The sequence below is a fragment of the Tamandua tetradactyla genome, chromosome 10, assembly GCF_023851605.1.
Source record: "Tamandua tetradactyla isolate mTamTet1 chromosome 10, mTamTet1.pri, whole genome shotgun sequence".
NCBI lineage: Eukaryota > Metazoa > Chordata > Mammalia > Pilosa > Myrmecophagidae > Tamandua > Tamandua tetradactyla.
In genome coordinates, this window is record NC_135336.1 from 18,948,215 (window position 1) to 18,963,055 (window position 14,841).

At 39.2% G+C, this 14,841-nt stretch overlaps 1 protein-coding gene across 3 annotated transcripts in view; it reads left to right on the plus strand.

Moving 5' to 3' along the window:
• LMLN (leishmanolysin like peptidase) overlaps window positions 1-14,841 on the plus strand; it is a 271,959-nt gene that overhangs the window by 233,203 nt on the left and 23,915 nt on the right. For 2 of the 3 annotated variants that reach the window (XR_013158484.1, XR_013158486.1), the window contains one exon: window positions 1,189-1,262. The gene's annotated coding sequence lies outside the window, so the exon portion shown is untranslated. Of the gene's footprint in view, window positions 1-1,188; window positions 1,263-5,630; window positions 6,591-14,841 lie in introns of those variants that run through there. The other variant, XR_013158485.1, reaches the window with a different exon arrangement.

The following is a 14,841-nucleotide window of genomic DNA, read 5'->3' on the forward strand; positions in this document are numbered from 1 at the left end:
TGCCAGTCTCTGAGGAGATATTTAATAGAGAGCTCATTAGGATACAGGTTTCATTGGCTGAGACTTTAGCTCTGTCTAGAGGTAGTTTATTTTGTCTTAAAACAAATGAGATGATAGTGGAAAGACCTGCTAGATTTGCAAATATAAAGACTTAAACCATACTGAAACTATTTGGCAAAGACTGACTTTTGAAAATGCCTCGTGATAACTGAAACAGTGAATCAAATCCCTCTGATTTAAAAAAGTACCATATGAGAACACTCATATGAAAGTCATTATCCATTTCCAATAAATTCCAAAGTGACCAAGGTACAGGTTAAAAAAAAAGAAAAGAAAAGAAAAAAAAAAAGGAAGGCAGACTTTGACTTATGAATGAGCTATGTTAAATGGCTTACTATCTGTAAAACTCTTAGAACATTGCCTCAGACCTGTTAAGTACTATGTAACTGCCTAGTAAATAAATAAAATATTGACAAATAAGTTTAAGAGGTGGTCTGTAGGAATACTTATGTTTGGTGACAATTGAAAGACTAAGCTTCTTTTTGGGGGGAGGGAGTTCACAGTTTTTAAAAACGTTTTTTATTATGAAATAAAACATATATGCAGAAAAGTGATGTTTCAAAGTACAGTTTAAAGGGTAGTTATAGAGCAAATTTCAATGTATTGTACAGGTTACGGTTCCACAATTTCAGATATTTCCTGCTGGCTATTCAAATACACTAGAAACTAAAAAGAAATATTGATATAATGATTCAGTGTGACTAAGCTTCTTTTAACACCTTTTCCACCCCAGAGGCCTTAGGAAAAGAAATCATTTCTGAACCTTGGTTTTCTTACCTGTTAAATGAGAATTATAGCTACAACTAACTCAAGAAGGTTGTTGTAAGTACCAAATGAGACCAGTGAGATATAAGGGGTGAAAATGTCATCTGTAAACTATAAAGCAGTGCATAAATGTCATTACTACTGCTACTATTATTTCTTACTCAGAATGTCTGAGACTGAAAAGATAGAAAGATGTCCTGAGGAAGACTATGAAATTACTGGTCCTGGTGCTCGGGATTATCTGCTCTTCTCTGGCATAGCCACTAACGCAAGCTACTGGCCTAGCCAAGTAGAGAATAGGGAAGAGCTGTGTCACTGGTATCCAGAGTCGGAACACAAAGTGCCTTCTTGTTTCTCTCACAGAATCAAGGCTGTATAGTTGTTGGCAGCGACTAAACAGTACCTTTGCCGACCGCCTGAGGACCTGCTGACCGAAGGTAACCTCCTTTCTGTGGGGATTAGCACTGTGAGTTTTCAAACGAATAGGCCAGAATGAATGGCCTATTCCAAAAGTGGGAACAGCTTGTACAACTAAATAGAATTGCTAGAACTATGGTGGGTATTTCAGAAAAGAATGCAAAGCCATGGCAGTTTGCTACTATAACCTATAAGATATTATCCCATAGGGAATTCCTTTTCTTTTTTTCTTTTTCTTTTTCTGTTTGGGAGTGAGTCATAGTTACCTACAGATTTGTCTCTAGGATTAAATCAAGGGGAAAAACAAAGCGACCCATCAAGAGTACATTAAACTCCATAGATGCTGTGTGTAGGTATTAATTGCCACAGAAGGTGGAAAACAATATGAAGCCACCAAGAAAAGATGCAACTGCAAGGTAAAAAGGCTTTCATATGGCACATGAGTTCAAGAGGGAAGTGGAAACCTGCAGGCTGGTGGGAACTCTTTGTAAACACAGCTTTTAGACAACTTTCCACTACACCAGCAACAGCAGAAGAAAATCAAATTCTTTCAGAGATATTTAGATCAGGTTTCTTTACTTGAAATACTGTGAAAAGATACATAAATCAGATATTATTTCATTTTAATTCTATTTTTTATTCTCCCCTTTTCATAGTTAAGGGAACTGAGTGTCAGGGATGATATGTTGTTTGCCCAAGTTTGTGCAACTAGAAAATGATGGAGCCAAATTTAAACCCACAGCTGTCTAAATTTATTAGACAGATGACATATATGTAACTGAGAAATTAGGATTTAAGGGATGATTTTGATTACTGAATCATATTCCTTTTTGCCTTCTGGTATACTGGAGTAGAGAGAGGGAAATTCCTGAATTTCTAAATTGTAATCCAGTTGCTTGATTTCTGATAATGGCTGTATAGCCCTTACTTTCTGCCCTTAAATTTGTGAAAACCTTTTGACTAACCTTCATTTGTACCCAGTTATCCAGTTTTTCAACTTTAGAGTCTTGTACTCACTAAAGACAGACCCTAATGTTATTACTGAAGAGTCTTGGATCCCCCCAGAACTAATCCACCCCAAGTCCAAAGTTATCTTGATGACCAAGGCTGGATCTAACCAAAGTGGACCCACTTGACATGCGCAATACGATTTTCTTTCATACATCTGTGACTAAGCATGTAATCAATCTGCACATGCTCAATAATCAGATCATCTCTAATTACATTATCTGGGGTCACCATGCACATTATCCTAAACCCTGCAAACCTTTTCTCTAATAAAACTGTCTGAATTACTATAGAGACAGATTTGGGGCAACTAGGCTTTCTGCTCTCTTACTATGCACATAGTAATAAACTTCCTCTCTTTGAAACCCTGGTATCCAGAAATTGGTTATTAAGCATATCAGGCAGAAGAATCCACAGTCTTTGTCCAGTAACATGTATACTATGTCATCTCCTTTACATACTTCTATGAAAGAGTTACATTACTGAACTTCTAAAAGGTAGACAGGAAGAGAGTCAATCTTGAAAACAGGAAAATAGAATGGGGTGGACTGAATATGGGCTCAAATCCTGAGATGATTCATATTACACCAAAGACATAGGATATTCTGGCTGAAGCAAGACCTAGTGGAGCTAAGGACCACAGCTCTACTTTGTTACTGTAAGAAAGGGTAGGACAATCCTAGAAGGGTTTGAGCCTAAGACAGAACATTATATATGGGGCCTCTCTTACTGCAACTCAACATTTTCTTATATTTGAAATATGGTTTAAATATCAAGTACAGCCTAAAGTGAAAATGCCAGGTGGGTATGTGTTAAAAAAAAATTGTGCAGTGGTTTGGAGTTATGTACCCCAGAAAAACATGCTCTTATTCTTAATCTATTCCTGTGGATGTGAACCCATTGTAAATAGGACCTTTTGATGAGGTTACTTCAGTTAAAATGTGGCCCAAATGAATCCAGATGGGTCTTAAACCTATTACTGAAAGCCTTAGAAGGAAGGCTGTGGAGAGGGAAAACTGAAGGAGCAGCAAGAAGCTGGAAATCAATAGAACCCAGAAGAGAAGTCAGGAGAAGCCGCCATGTACATTGCCATGTGACAAAAAAGCCAAGGACCAAGGATCACCAGCAGCTAGGCCACAAATGCCACAGTCTTCTTGGAACACCTTGGTTTTGGACTTTTCCTAGACTCAAACCCATAAGCCAATAAATTACTGTTATTTAAGGCAACCCATTGCATAGTATTTATTTTAGCAGCTAGAAACTAAAACAAATCATAAATTTGTTCATTCATTCATGTATTCATCCAATATTTAATATCCAATAAGGCCTGTGTTCCAATGGGGAATACAAAAGATGACTATAATTCTCTCTCAGGCTCCAAGAACACACATTCCATTAAGGGAGACAGATGTGACACAGACAGCTTTCTCAGATACTATTAGAGAAAGAGGCATAGGAACTCCCAGAACATATTAGAGGGGCTTAAGTTTTCTGAGGGTGGAGAGAGACAGTGATGATCAAGGTTGGTTTGGAGGAGGAGGAAAGAACTGAAAGCAGAGAGTAGAGGAAGTGCAAAGCCATGAGGTTGTGAAAGAAATTGGGGGATGCAGAGAATCAATAAAAGTAATGTGTGTTGGAAAGAAGAGTATGAGGGTGAGGGTATGAGGATACAGAGAAGACCAGGGACCAGAGATCATGAAGGGTTGTTACACAAAACTGAGGAGCTTGGAATGTGATGTGTCAACAATGAAGAAGAAATGATAGAACAGTTTTAAGTCCAGAAGCACCACAATTAGATTTGCATTTTAACACATGACTGAGAAAGCAATGAGAAATATTATTAAGGATAAAAACAAGGTGGGAAACCACATAGAAGGCTATAGAAATAACTTGGCCCAAGTAATACTGTCTTAGTTTGTCAGGCTGTTTTGACAGGTATTACACAATGTGTTGGCTTAAGCAATGGGAATTTATTGGCTCATGGTTTCAGAGGCCAATTGGCTAGAAGGCTTGCTTCCTCCTGGTGTCTGGTTGACAGGAAATCTTTGGGTTCCTGGGCTTTCCCATCACATGGGAATTGTCCTCTCCTTTCTTTTCTGAGTTCCAACTGATTCCTGACTTCCAGCTCATTACCATGATGCTCTTTGGCTTTGACTTCCAGTTTCTTTCTCTTCATAAGGCCTCCAGTAATCTGGATTAAGACCCAACAACATTCAGTTGGGCCACAACTTAAAATAACAACTTCAAGAGATCCTTTTCGCAATGGGTTTACATCCACAGGAATGTAGATTAAAATCAAGAAGATGTCTAAATTAAGGTACATTATTGAATCCATCATGAAAATGAAAATTATCAAAAATTCAAATGGTATACATGCTAATCCTGATGCTTGAGAGCCCTGGGAGTTCTCAGACCTCAATCAGGGACTGGCACTGTGAAGGTTCTTGACTAAGTTGCAGGAAAGAATTCAGAATAATCAGTGTGCACAGGCAAATAGTTTAATAAACTTGATGCCAGAGAGCTCTGGAAGTTTTAAGCTTTTCATGCTTGAGTGCCCCAGGAGCTCTTGGAGAAGTTAAGACCTTTGACCAGGGGCTGATACTGTGGTGGTCCTTGACTCAGCCACAGATAAGAATTGAAGAGCTAGTCAGTGTGTACTGCCAAAGAATCCAACAACTGATCAGTGTGTACAGCCAAAATGTTTAATGCATAGTGAAAGTGCATGATTGAAGGGGGTGAGTGCCAGCATTCTCTAAAGTGCTTTGAGGTTGGGATTCCTGCATTATAAGGACTTGGAAGGGTTCTTCCCCCTTAGGTTATACTAATAAGGAATTGATGAGCTGCATTTTTCATTGGTTCTTTTTGGGTGCCAATCTAAGTAAGGAACTGTGTTATGGGTCTTCCCCCTCCCTCCCTCCCTTTCTAGCCTGCCTCGTTCCTAGGAATAATATGATTTCCAATTTAGTTCTTATTATAATCTGTGAACATTCTTATACACATGCTCAATGAATTGTTTATTTAAAAAGATTACTTTTTAAAATGGTCTTTAAATACTAGATGATCATCTCCATGGCATGGCTAGATAGATTCTTCTAGGAGCAAGGGATGTATAAGATGGCATGATAACTCTAAGATTACTTTAGATCTGATAAATATAAAACAAAAGAGAACAGAGACCAGGACTACAGAGAACAGCACTCACCTGGTCAAAATCCAGTCTAAGATGAGGAAAATCTCTCACAGGCTGTCATGGATAAGCTTGGGTAGAGAAGGTGAATGAGGTAGAAATGTCATATATTCCTCTTATTAAGGCCAAACGCTAAAGAGAAAACTAGTGACAAAAGGGATAAATCAGGCTGAGTGGAATTCTTACCTTTCAGAGCAATTCAGCAAATGAAGCTGAGGATCCAGACAGCATCCAGGAGGTGGCTTCCTGCCCCGACCAGCCTATGACTATTGCTGCTTTTGGCCAGCTGTCAATAGTTGGTCTTGGAAGGTCATTTGGATATGGCAGACTTTAAAATAGTGTCCTCTACTTCTCCCTCTCTGTTGCAGCTCTGGTACTAGGTGGCCCAATTAATCCCCCCAAACAACTGAAATCTATTCCAAGGATTGGAGACAGATTTATTTGGAATCACATTTCTTTTTAGGTTCTGTAACAACACCATCCCCAACAGTTTAAGCCCATGAAAATGTCCAAATTAAGGCATCAACAAGAGGATACCTTCACTCAAGAAAGGTTGATTCCTGTCTGGGGCTTCTCTGTCACATGGGAAGGCACATGGTGATGTCTTCTGTCCCTTTGCTCCTGGGTTTTATTGCTTTCAGCTCCCACTTCTAGTGACCTCTTTGCTGGGCTTCTGTCTGTCTCTAAGAATCTCCAAATGTCTGTGTCTGTATCGATTCTGAACTCTTTCTCTGTGAGCTTTCTTAAAGACCCCAAGAAACTAATAAAGAGTAACTTGAATGGGTGTAATCACATCTCCATTTCATCAAAAGGTCATTGAACTGGATGTGTCCCATCTTCTTGGAAACAACCTAATCAAGAGGTCACACTCACAGTTGGGCATGCCACACTTCCATGGAAATAACTTAATCAAGAGGTCCTGCCCTACAATATTGGATCAGGATTAAAATAACACGCCTACCCCTACAAGATTGGATTAGGATTAAAAGAACATGGCTTTTCTGGGGAAATAGCAGTTTTAAATCAGCACAACAACTTATAGAATAGAAGAAATCTTTGGAAACCACATATCTGATAAGGATTTAATATCCAGAATATATAATGAAATCCTACAACTCAACAACAAAAAGACAACCAAACCAGTAAAAAAAAAATGGGCAAAAGAATTGAATAGACATTTCTCCAAAGAAATTATACAAATGGGAAAAAAGCACATGTGATCAACATCATTAGCTATTAGGGAAATGTAAATCAGAACCACAATGAGGTACCACTTTGCACCCATTAGAATGGACTCTACTAAAAACACAACAACAACAAAGCAAAGATAAATAAATAACAAGTGTTGGAGAGGATATGGAGAAATAGGAACACTTATTCATTGTTGGTGGGACTGTAAAATGGTGACACCTCCCAGAAAGACAGTTTGGCAGTTCCTCAGAAAATTAAGTATAGAATTACCATATGAGCTATCAATACCACTTCTAGGTATAAACTCAAAAATGTTGAAAGAAGGAACTTGAACAAATATTTGTACACCAATGTTCTTAGTGGTTGTGCCAGTCTGGAACCATGAAATACCCCCGGAAAAGCCATGTTTTAACCCTCATCCAATCTTGCGGGGCCAGACCTATTATTTAGAGTGGAAACCTTTGACTAGATTGCTGCCACAGAGATTGATCCACTTGATTGACCTTTTGGTTAGATTACTGGAGATGTGGCACACTGGATTGTGGGTGTGACCTTTTAATTAGATGGTGATGTGATTCCACCCATTCAAAGTGGGCCTTGATTAGTTTACTAAGGTCCTTTAAAAGGGGAAACACTTTGGAAAAACCTCAGATGCAGATGCTTGGAAATAGTTGTTTCAGAGCCAAAAGAGACACAGACCTTAGGAGACGCTTGGAATGCCAGCAGAGAGAGCAGAAACCTAGACACCAATGTTTGGAGATGCAGAGCCTAGCAGACATTGCCATGTGCCTTCCCATGAGATGCTAAGCAAGCCAGAACCTGGAGTTGTGTCCCAGAGGAGCTAAATGAAGGCCCACAGATGCTTAGGGAAAAAACCACTGGCGTCAGAAGTTGGAAGCAATGAAACCAGGAACAAGGACCTGCAGATGCCAGCCATGTGGCTTCCCATAATGGCCTTTCCTTCTTTTAAAATATTTTTATTGATAATTCTTCACACACATACATTCCATACGTGGTGTACAATCAGTGACTCACAATATAATCACACAGTTGAGTATACATCACCATGATCATTTTTAGAATATATGCATCACTCTAGAGAAAGAAATAAAAAGAAAAAGATAAAACTCACACATGCAATACCCCTTCCCCCTCTTTCTCATTGACCACTAATATTTCCATCTACCCAATTTATTTTATCCTTTGTCCCTCTATTGTTTATTTATTCTTTATCCAGATATTTAAACTCATCTATTCATACCCTGGATAAAAGTTGCAACAGACATAATGTTTTCACAATCCCACAGACACATTGTAAAAGTTATATCTTTATCAATTGTCTTCAAGAATCAAGGCTACTGGAACACAGTGAAACAGTTTCAGATACTTCCCTCCAGCCATTCCAAACATCATAAACTAAAAAAGGATATCTGTATAAATGCTTGAGAATAACCTTCAGGATAACCTCTCAACTCTGTTTGAAATCTCTTAGCCACTGAAACTTTACTCTATCTCATTTATCCCTTCCCATTTTTGGTCAAGAAGGCTTTCTTGATCTCTTGATGCTGGGTCCTGGCTAATCCCAGGATTTCTGTCCCATGTTGCCAAGGAGGTTTACACGTCTGGAACTCATGTCCCACATAGTGGGGAGGGCAATGAGTTCACCTGCCACACTGACTTAGAGAGAGAAGCCATATCTGAGCAACAAAAGAGATTCTCTGGGGATGACTCTTAGGCCTAATTTTAAGTAGGTTTGGCCTATCCTTTGCAGGAATAAGTTTCATAAGGGTGAACCCCAAGATCAAGGGCTCAGCCTATTGAATTTGTTGTCCCTACTGCTTGTGAGAATATCACAGATTTTCCAAGTGGGGAAATTGAATATTTCCTCCTTTCTCTCCAGTCCCTTAAGGGGACCTTGCAAATACTTCTTTATTCACTGCCCAAATTATCCTGGGATATATTAGGGCATCACACTGACCTCAACAAACCAGCAAGATCTTACACACTATTTAAGATTTCGTGAATTTATGGTGCTCAACTAAACTGACCATACAAGTTAAATTTGGAAATGCACTTCCCAAAATATAAATTTTGCACCAAATAAACATCTCTCCCTTTGGTCTCATACAGACATCGAAGTTTTAAAATATGGACCATATCATCCTTTACCCTGTATTCTGATTTACTTTAGTCCTGTCCAGATCAGCTTCATTCATATCTCTACTCGAAGTCTGATCATGTTTTCATTTTTAAAAACAGTTCCTGTATGGGATACTTCTGACTTTGATAAATTCAGAGCTCTAACTCTGAGTCTCGGGTGCCATATGAATACCAGAAGCTTCTGGGAGTGACCAGGTTATAAACAAACAGCTCAGTTTTTCAGAATTTAGAAATAACAGTTATAACTATTGAATATATGTGACTACTATAAGAGCTCACAATCCAGGAACCCTTGCAATAGTCCCCAACCTAATAACCCATATTCTCAACTTCATTTCACTGACTTTTTATGTTATAGCTAGTCCATATGATTGAGGCCTTATAATTTTTTTGTTATTGACATTTCATTCAACATACAATCTTTAAGGTTCATACAGCTATTTGCCTGCCTCACAACTTCATTCCTTTTTGCAGTCACTCTGCTGTCCATTGTTTGTATACATCACAATTCCCCCTTCTATTCCTCAGTTGTTGTACCCTTAGGCTAGCTCCATCCAACACCAGAAACACCAGTGTGCAAATGTCCTTTCATGTACGCACACTCAGTTCCTCCAGGTGTATACTGAAAATTGGATTTCAGGATCATATGGCAATCCCACCCCTAACCTCCTGTGGAACCACCACACTGCCCTCCAAGGGGCTGCGCATCTCAGTTTCCCTACCTACAATGAATAGGTACATCTCCTCTGCATTTTCTTTAGCACTTGTTTCCCTCTGTTCACTTTTGAACAGTTTTATTCACACATCATACAACCCAACCTAAGTGCATAGACATGCCTTCACCACCATAATCTATATGAAGACATTTCCATTTCTTCCACAAAGAATCCATGACCCTCCCTCATGCCCCCTACCTGTTGACATTTTGTTTTGGTATGATGCCTTTTTTACATTCAGTGGAAGCATACTACAATGTTACTACTGATTATAGACCCCAGTTTTCATTGACTGCACTTTTTCCCGTGTACCATCTATTTTCAGCACCCTGCAATGTTGACATTCATTTGCTCTCTCTCTTGCAGAAATGTTTTTTTATTTGTACATTTAATCACCATCATTGTCCACTCTAGGCATTCTAAAGCATACTGTCTCAGTCTTCATCTTCCATTTCCCTTCTGGTTTCATATGTGCCTCAGCTCTTCTCCCTTAATCATAATTACATTCAGCTTCATTCAGTGTACTTATATTATTGTGCTACAATCAGGTAGTATTGTGCTGTTAATTTCCAAATTTTTTTTGAGGGGTTCATGGTCCAGGAAGCTCCATTTCTGAATTTTTACAAGCCAGTCCTGATGCACCAATCTATACTCCTTCAGCACCAATTATCCAATCTCTCCCCTATTTCTTTCCCCTGATAAGCTGTGTTCTTAACTTCATTATTAGAGTTCACTCATTAATGTTAGTTCTTACTAATGAGACCATAAAGTGTCTGTACTTTTGTTTCTGGATAATGTCACTCAGAATAATGTCCTCAAGGTTGATTCACGTTGTTACATGCTTCATGACTTTATTCTGTCTTACAGCTGCATAATATTCCATTGTATGTATATATTGTGCTTGTTTAGCCACTTATCCATTGATGGATATTTGGCTGTTTCCACCACTTGGCAATCATAAATAATGCTACCATAAACATTGATGTGCAAATGTCTGTTTGTGTCCCTGCCCTCAGGTCGTCTGAATATAAACCTAGTAATGGAATTGCTGGATCATATGGCAATTCTATGCTTAGCTTCCTGAGGAACTGACAAACTGCCTTCCAAAGTGGTTGTTCCATTTGACATTCCCAAGAACAGTGGATAAGTGTGCCTCTTTCTCCACATCCTCTCCAGCACTTTTCATTTTATGTTTTTTTTATAATGGCCATTCTAGCAGCTGTCAGATGATATCCATTGTGGTTTTGATTTGCATTTTCCTAATAGCCAATGAAGCTAAGCATCTTTTCATGTGCCTTTTAGCCATTTATATTTCCTCTTCTGAGAAGTATCCATTCATGTTTTTTTTGCCCATTTCTTAATTGGGTTGTTTTTCTTTTTGTTGTTGAGTTGAAGAATCTCTTTATATATTCTGGATACTAAACCCTTATCTGATATGTGATTTCCAAATATTGTCTCCCATTGCATAGGCTGCCTTTTTACTTTCCTGACAAAGTTCTTTCAAAAAAAACTTTTCAAAGTTCTTTGAAAAGTGTTTAATTTTGAGGAGTTCCCATTTATTTGTCTCTTTTTTCAATGTTCATGCTTTGGGTATAATGTCTAGGAGACCACCTCCTATTAGAAGTTTTATAAGATATTTTTGTACATTTCCTCCTAAAAGTTTTGTGGTCTTAGCTCTAATGTTTAAGTCTTTGATTTATTTTGAGTTAATTTTTGTTTAAGGTGTGAAAAATGGATCCTCTTTCATTCTTTTGCATATGGATATCCAGTTCTCCAAACACCATTTATTGAAGAGTCCTATGTGAGTTGGCTTGACTGACTTATCAAAGATCAATTGTCAATAGATGAGAGGGCCTATTTCTGAATACTCTATTCAATTCCATTGGTCAATATATCTATCTTTATGCCAGTGCCATGCTGTTTTGACCACTGTAGCTTCATAATATGCTTTAAAGTCAGATAGTGTGAGACTTCCCATTTCATTTTTTTTTCTCAAGATATTTTTAGCAATTTGGGGCACACTTCCCTTCCAAATAATTTGGTTGTTGGTTTTTCTATTTCTGCAAAGTAAGTTTTTGGGAATTTAATTGGTATTGAATTGAATCTATAAATCAATTTGGGTAGAATTGACATTGTAACTATATTTAGTCTTCCAATCCATGAGCATAATATGTCCTTCCATTTATTTAGGTTTTCATGATTTCTTTTTGCAATTTCCTTTAGTTTTCTGTATATAGGTTTTTTGTATCCTTAGTTAAATTCATTCCTAAATATTTGATTTTTTTGGTTGCTATTGTAAATGGAATTTTTTTCTTGATTTCCTCCTCAATTGCTTATTACTGGTGTATAGATACACTTCTGGATTTTGATCTTGCACAATGCCAGTTTGCTGTACTCATTTATTAGTATTAGTAGCTTTCCTGTAGATTGTTTTGGAATTTTCAAAATATAGTGTCGACTTCTGGAGAAGATGGGGCTTAATAACGTGCGCGCATCTTAGTTCCTCCACCAGAACAAAGACTAGATAACTAGAAACAGTACAGAACAGCTCCTGGAGCCGTGACAGAGACCAGACACGCAGTGTACCCCAGTCTGGGATGGTGGACTGGCTAGGAGACTCCACTGCGGTAAGGTCCCCAAGTGGCGCACGCTTCCCCGGGCCGTGGCGGCTGGTGGCCGGAGCACTACCCTCCCTCCTTCCCGGGCTGGCTGGGAACTTCAGATCAGCAGTTCCCCAAGCTGCAGCAGCCAGCGCCCCTTCCCCATGCGCGGCTTCCCGGGCCGGCTGGGAGCCTTGGATCAGTGGTTCCCCGGCCCGCGGCGGCCGGCGACTAGAGCCCCTTCCACACATGTGTCTTCCCGGGCCGGCTGGGAGCCTCAGATCGGCGGTTCCCCAAACTGCGGTGGCCGGCGACCGGAGCCCCTCCCACACACGCGGCCTCCGGGGCTAGCTGGGAGCCTCGGATCACCAGTTCCCCAAGCTGCGGCGGCCAGCGACCAGTGCCCCTCCCCCACAGGCGACTTCCTGGAGGGAAAGGAAAGAGTATCCAACAGTAGTAGACACTGAGCCCAACCTAACACCAATAGTGGCATTAATAAACAACTTCTGACTACTAAAAATAGGCCCTCAGCTCAGGTGAAACTGATCAAGGTGGAAGTCGCCTATTGGGCTAACTGAAAAAGAGGAAAGGGGGCGAAACAGAGCCTTCTGCGGCTGTTTCTATGGAGGTTTGGTTGCCTCTGGGCTCAGCGCTGGGATTAAACAGCTTGCAACTGCCCCGAACACAGAAATGGGCTGCTTTCAGGGCTCTCTACCACCTGAACCTTCCCCGCAGGAGGGGTGAAATGCAACTCAGGTGGAATACCTCTCTCAAGGAATTCAGATCCCAGGACTTCACAATTTGAAGCCATTAAAACCAACCTACACTTTCCTCTGTCTCCACCACACACCCAGCAGCGAGAGTCTTCCAAAGTTAAAGGAGCCACAACATCTTTTGCTGGTGGGACCCGCAGACAGACAAGCGCCACATACTGGGCAGGATAAGAAAAACAGAGCCCAGAGACGTCACAGGAAAGTCTTTCAACCTGCTGGGTCCCACACTCAGGGAAATCTGATTAAATGCCCAGACACCAACAAAAAATAACAAATCACACCAGGAAAATTGAAGATATGGCCCAGTCAAAGGAACAAACCAATAGCTCAAATGAGATACAGGAGCTAAGACAACTAATTCTGAATATACGAACAGAAATGGAAAACCTCTTCAAAAACCAAATCAATAAATTGAGGGAGGACATGAAGAAGGCATGGGATCAACAAAAAGAAGAAATGGAAAGTCTGAAAAAAAAATTCACAGAATTTATGGGAATGAAAGATACAGTAGAAGAGATGAAAAAAACAATGGAAACCTACAATGGTAGATTTCAAGAGACAGAGGTTAGAATTAGTGAACTGGAGGAGAGAACATCTGAAATCCAAAAAGAAACAGAAACTATAGGGAAGAGAATGGACAAATTTGAGCAGGGGCTCAGGGAATTGAATGATAATATGAAGCACACAAATATACATGTAGTGGGTGTCCCAGAAGGAGAAGAGAAGGGAAAAGGAGGACAAAAACTAATGGAAGAAATTATCACTGAAAATTTCCCAACTCTTATGAAAGACCTAAAATTATAGATCCAAGAAGTGCAGCACACCCCAAAGAGAATAGATCCAAATAGGTGTTCTCCAAGACACTTACTAGTTAGAATGTCAGAGGTCAAAGAGAAAGAGAGGATCTTGAAAGCAGAAAGAGAAAAACAATCCATCACATACAAGGGAAACCCAATAAGACTATGTGTAGATTTCTCAGCAGAAACCATGGAAGCAAGAAGACAATGGGATGATATATTTAAATTATTAAAAGAGAAAAACTGCCAACCAAGAATTCTATATCCAGCAAAATTGTCCTTCAAAAATGAGGGAGAAATTAAAACATTTTCAGACAAAAAGTCACTGAGAGAATTTGTGACCAAGAGACCAGCTCTGCAAGAAATACTAAAGGGAGCACTAGAGTCAGATATGAAAAGACAGAAGAGAGAGGTATGGAGAAGAGTGTAAAAAGAAGGAAAATAGGATATGATATATATAATACAAAAGGCAAAATGGTAGAGGAAAGTATTACCCAAACAGTAATAACACTAAATGTTAATGGACTGAATTCCCCAATCAAAAGACATAGACTGACAGAATGGATTAAAAAAACAGGATCCTTCTATATGCTGTCTACAGGAAACACATCTTAGAACCAAAGATAAACATAGGCTGAAAGTGAAAGGTTGGGAAAAGATATTTCATGCAAATAACAACCAGAAAAGAGCAGGAGTGGCTATACTAATATCCAACAAATTAGACTTCAAATGTAAAACAGTTAAAAGAGACAAAGAAGGATACTATCTACTAATAAAAGGAAAAATTAAACAAGAAGACATAACAATCATAAATATTTACACAGCGAATCAGAATGCCCCAAAATACGTGAGGAATACACTGCAATCACTGAAAAGGGAAATAGACACATCTACCATAATAGTTGGAGACTTCAATTCGCCACTCTCATCAATGGACACAACATCTAGACAGAGGATCAATAAAGAACTGAGAATTTGAATATTACAATAAATAAGCTAGACTTAACAAACATTTATAGGACATTACACCCCACAACAGCAGGATACACCTTTTTCTCAAGTGCTCATGGATCATTCTCAAAGATAGAACATATGCTGGGTCACAAAGCAAGTCTCAACAAATTTAAAAAGATTGAAATCATACACAACACTTTCTCAGATCATAAA